Source organism: Spinacia oleracea, chromosome 4 (assembly GCF_020520425.1).
Source record: "Spinacia oleracea cultivar Varoflay chromosome 4, BTI_SOV_V1, whole genome shotgun sequence".
Classification (NCBI taxonomy): domain Eukaryota; kingdom Viridiplantae; phylum Streptophyta; class Magnoliopsida; order Caryophyllales; family Amaranthaceae; genus Spinacia; species Spinacia oleracea.
The window spans coordinates 147,662,335-147,668,334 of NC_079490.1; positions in this window are offsets into that span (position 1 = coordinate 147,662,335).

A 6,000-nucleotide genomic window follows, 5' to 3' on the forward strand; every position below is an offset into this window, starting at 1 on the left:
ACATGCAATATAATGTTTTACATTTTTGTTATAAAAAATCACAATTTATTAAAAATATAAAAAAAAGTATGTCCATGTTCTTTTTACGTAACCAGATGTTCTTTTAATTATATAATAATGTTCTTAAGGTGCATCATACTCTATGTGCACCATAGTCCACCTTCTAAATTGCGGTATACCATAATCATGCACCATTTACGATGTTCAGTAACGAAATTGGTCCCCAACAATGCGCAACTAAAAGTGCCACCAAAACCAACACTTTTTTTTTTTTGATAGAAACCAAAACCAACACTTAACTCAAAGAAAATCTATGCAATTGAAATTTATCTTATTTAATTATACTTCATCCATTCCGGAAATATTGCACCATTTGTTTTTTACACTATTCAAACTATGACTATGACCAGTTTTTGTGATTCGTACATAAGGAAATTTTAGTCATGTAGGGTCATGTTAGATCCGTATCGGTACATATTTTTTAAATATTATTTTTTTATAATTTACGTGCACACGATGTGAGATATTAATATTCAAAGTAATGGTTAGAAGAGTAAAAGTCAACCATGGTGCAATATTTCCGGAACGAATGAAGCATAGTAGATTAGATACAAATTCTTATAAAAGACAGTTGATATGGAAATAGAAAACCTTTTAAAATTGACTACCCTAGGACCTAGGTATGTACGTACTTGGTTAAACAATAAGATGATCCATCCTTACAATTTTACGAGGTTGTGCACTTGTGTCTTTCGGGGCAATAACAGTTCCATTTGATTTGGTGGAAAACATTTGCAGGAAAACTACTACATTTCTAATTAGATGCAACGCCTAAAATCGTTGCAGTAGGCATAAAAATCCGTTGCATTAGATCTAATGCGACGACAAATGACCCTTGCATCCGGAGGTGTTGCATCAGACCTAATGCAACGCTCAGTGACCTAATACAACGGAAACGAATACCGTTGCATTAGCTGGACATCTAGTTCTTTAGCTAATGCGACTGATATTTTAGCTAATGCAACGGAAATGCTAATTAATGCGACGAACATTTTAGCTAATGCAACATGAGTTTTAGCTAATGCAACGGGTATCTGCGATGGCTTAATGAAATAATGCAACCCCTTTTGCCTAACGCAACGCTAATTTTTTGTCAAAAAATCCTGTTACACACCTAATGCAATGACTTATTTATTATTAATAATGATAATTAAAATTATTATTATAATTTAAGAAAGGATGTCAATAACAAAAGATTTGCATTGACTTAAATAGTAATATTATAACATTAGTGCCAAGAGGACACATGCATTACAAAATAGTTATTCACTAATTAATTTAGTATTTTAAATGAAAAAATACATAAAATTAAAATCTATAGCCTCCTAATTCAACATTACTAGAAATTACAAAATGACCCAAAAACAAACAAGAGCCTCCACCGTATCATTTGCTAAATCTACATTTCTTCTCCATTTAGCTCACCATGCTCCTGCAAGTATAAATCACGAATGGGCACAACTTAAAGATGGGACACTAGCTAAAACACGATAAATATTAATGTAATAACATTTGTGTTTACTCAAATAAAAATATTAAAGACTTTATCAGCATCCCACCAGTAAACGAAACTAATCGCCAGAAACTCCCTACAGAAAAATGCATAAACTAAAGAAATATCCATAGCTAAAACCTGTAATATAAAATACCAGGAATACATCAGAGTGTGAGAAACATTGAAACAATGCTTGAATCTGATATAATAATAAGCTACTCTACAAGGCCTATTTGATTGACAAGGGGTTTCAGTTTCACAAAATAGGTTATCAAAATCCAATCTTAACTGGGCACTATAGGTAAAGTCACTCATCCCAGTCACTATATAAGGAATATAAACACCCATTTGCTGACATGCACTGATATTAGAATACTCCGTATGTATTATAACCAGAATACTCCATCTAAGTACTTGACACTCTATGTCAGTTCCTAGGGATTGCCTCAAGGCTGTACATACATCACCAACTCCGAATCAGGAAACATAACTTTAAGCTCATTTTTCACAGAAAAAGATTAAACACTACCAAGCATATGATTTCCCAAATATGAAGAAAAAAATAGATCAGGACAGTATAATGCCAGTGAGCAACTTGGTGAATCTGTGCAATTTTAAAACTATAATTGATCATTTCAGAAAAGTGCAGTTTAGAATGACAATTGGCTTCAGCCTGTAGACAATCCAAATCGAAGAAGTATTTCCTAACAATAGAGAAAAGGAGAAAAGGAGTGAAGTATCTGTTAGGTTATGATACATATGACAATACATAAATCATGCGGAAACAACCATTAAGCCAGGAATACATATTATTTACACATAATCATATAGCATAATTTAGATGCATACTCTTTGTTGCGTGCCTTCCCTAGCTGCGCCCGAACCGAACAAGAACAAGTCTTTAGGACTCCAAGTGTCGTCCCTCCGTAGATAGTCCACAGCACGTCCGGATCCGCCTTAAGATTGACCAACTAGAATCGCCCTTAAGGTACTAGAATTTTCGGCACTCTTAGGTAAGAAATATGGGTGAATTTTTCTCTCAAAACTCACTTTGAATACTTAAATTAATCTCTGAAAATATGTGACCCTAGGCACGTATTTATAGTGTTATGGAAAGGGAATTGGAATCCTAGTAGGATACGATTTAATTAAACTTAGAATCCTACAAGAACTCTAATTAATTAATTTATCCTTTTAGGAATAGGATTTTAATCATATACTAATTCTAATAGTTTTAGGAATCGTGCATGAACACAAACTCACACACACACGGCAGCCACGATGGGCCGCCCATGCGTGTGCGTGCGAGCAGCAGCCCACGCAGCGAGGCCATGGCCTTGGCGCGCGCTGGGCCTGCCTTGCGGTGGGCCTGGGCGCTGCCTTGGCTGGGCGCGCGTTTGGCTTGCTGGGCGATGGCCCAACTTCGTGTTGGGCCTTCGTCCGGCAGGCCTCGTCCGATGCTAATTCGTACGATACGATTCCGATTAAATTCCCGGATCCGGAATTCATTTCCGATACGAACAATATTTAATATTTCCGATTCCGGAATCAATTTCTGTTTCGAACAAATATTTAATATTTCCGTTTCCGGAATTATTTTCCGATTCCGATAATATTTCCGATTCTGACAATATTTCTGTTTCCGGCAATATTTCCGATTCTGGTAATATTTCCATTTCCGATAATATTTTCCGATACGTACCATGTTTCCGTTTCCGGAAACATCTACGACTTGGATAATATTTATATTTCCGATACGATCCATATTTCCGTTTCCGGCAATATCATCGTTTCCGGAGTATTCATTTCTTGCCTGTGACGATCTCAGCTCCCACTGAAACCAAGATCCGTCGATTCCGAATATCCATAGATGGAGTATCTAATGCCATTAAATACTTGATCCGTTTACGTACTATTTGTGTGACCCTACGGGTTCAGTCAAGAGTAAGCTGTGGATTAATACCATTAATTCCACTTGAACTGAAGCGGCCTCTAGCTAGGCATTCAGCTCACTTGATCTCACTGAATTATTAACTTGTTAATTAATACTGAACCGCATTTATTAGACTTAACATAGAATGCATACTTGGGCCAAGGGCATTATTTCCTTCAGTCTCCCACTTGTCCTTAGGGACAAGTGTGCATTTCCTAATTCCTTTGTCGCTCGATGCTTGCTCTTGAACATAAGGTAAGAGTTGTCATCCTTATTATGTCCAGAGGTGTTCCTCGGTTTCAGAGTTCAACTGATCAAATAAACAGATAATCATAGCCTATGATTCATCCGAGCACGGCCATGCATTTCACAGTTTCTAGCTCTCCGAGTGGCCTTGTACAACTTTTAAGCATCTCATCCCGATTTATGGGAGGACAATCCCAATCTTGCGATCTTGAGATTAGACTTCGTTTGATAGGTGATTACCTGAGCGTTGCCTTTATAGCCTCCTTTTACGGTGCGACGGTTGGTCAACGTCAAAGCAACCAGTTCTCAAACAAGTAATCTCAAATCACTCAGGTATTGAGGATTTAGTGTCTAATAATTTTAATGAAATTTACTTATGACAGACTTTCATCTCTTACAGTAAAGTTTCATAGGTCTTGTCCGATACTAGTCTTCCCAAAGTAAGTATCTATGCAAATGATTATGACATTGCCATGTCCACATAGTTCAAGAAACAGAACTACTAGTCATCTTGCATTCTAGTCGTCTAACGTTTTCTATGCGTCCAATTTTATAGAAAACTCCGACTAGGGACCATTTTCAACCTTTGACATTCAAGTTCACTTGATAGACATTTCTTAGTCACAGGACTGGTCCTGACAGTCTATCTTGAATATATCGTCAAATTTGAAGGGACTCATCATTTAATACTGAAGGAAATAATGCCCTTGGTCCAAGTATGCATTCTATGTTAAGTCTAATAAATGCGGTTCAGTATTAATTAACAAGTTAATAATTCAGTGAGATCAAGTGAGCTGAATGCCTAGCTAGAGGCCGCTTCAGTTCAAGTGGAATTAATGATATTAATCCACAGCTTACTCTTGACTGAACCCGTAGGGTCACACAAATAGTACGTAAACGGATCAAGTATTTAATGGCATTAAATACTCTATCTATGGATATTCGGAACCGACGGATCTTGGTTTCAGTGGGAGCTGAGATCGTCACAAGCAAGAAATGAATACTCCGGAAACGATGATATTACCGGAAACGGAAATATGGATCGTATCGGAAATATAAATATTATCCAAGTCGTAGATGTTGCCGGAAACGGAAACATGGTACGTATCGGAAAATATTATCGGAAATGGAAATATTACCAGAATCGGAAATATTGCCGGAAACGGAAATATTGTCAGAATCGGAAATATTACCGGAATCGGAAAATAATTCCGGAAACGGAAATATTAAATATTTGTTCGAAACGGAAATTAATTCCGGAATCGGAAATGTTAAATATTGTTCGTATCGGAAATGAATTCCGGAATCGGAAATTTAATCGGAAGCGTATCGTACGAATAAGCATCGGACGAGGCCTGCCGGACGAGGCCCAGCACGAAGCCAGGCCATCGCCCAGCAAGCCAAGCGCGCCGCACAAACAGCCACGCCAGGCCCAGCGCAAGGCCAGGCCCAGCAGGCCGTGGCAGCGCGCACAGCGCGCGCAGCGCGCGCGGGAGCTGCGTGGGCTTGCAGCTCGCGCAGGCCTAGCTGCGTGGGCTGCTGCTCGTGCGCACGCATGGGCGGCCCATCGAGGCTGCCGTGTGTGCGTGTGTAAGTGTTTGTGTTCGTGCACGTTTCCTAAAACGTGCAGAGTTCGGTTAATGATGAAATTCCTAATTCTATTTGATAAATTAATTAAATTAGAGTTCTTGTAGGATTCTAGGTTTAATTAATTTGTATCTGAATAGGATTCCAATTCCCTTTCCATACCCCTATAAATATGTGGCCTGGGTTCACAATTTATGACGAGTTTTAAAAGTATTCAAAGTGAGTTTTTGAGAGAAAAATTCAGCCACACATCTTGCTCAAAAGTGCCGAAAATTCTAGTACCTTAAGGGCGATTCTAGTTGGTCAATCTTAAGGCGGATCCGGACGTGCTGTGGACTATCTACGGAGGGACGACACTTGGAGTCCTAAAGACTTGTTCTTGTTCGGTTCGGGCGCAGCTAGGGAGGGCACGCAACAAAGAGTATGCATCTAAATTATGCTATATGATTATGTGTAAATAATATGTAATCCTGGGTTAATGGTTGTTTCCGCATGATTTATGTAATATCATATGTATCATAACCTAACAGTGGTATCACGAGCCCCTTATTATTTTCATAATCTAAATTGCATGAACATGGTTAAATATTACAAATTTGCAAGAATTAAAAGGGGTGATTAATTTTCGTAATTGTTAATTAATTGCAAATTGCGTTTATTTAATTATACGTACGCAGTT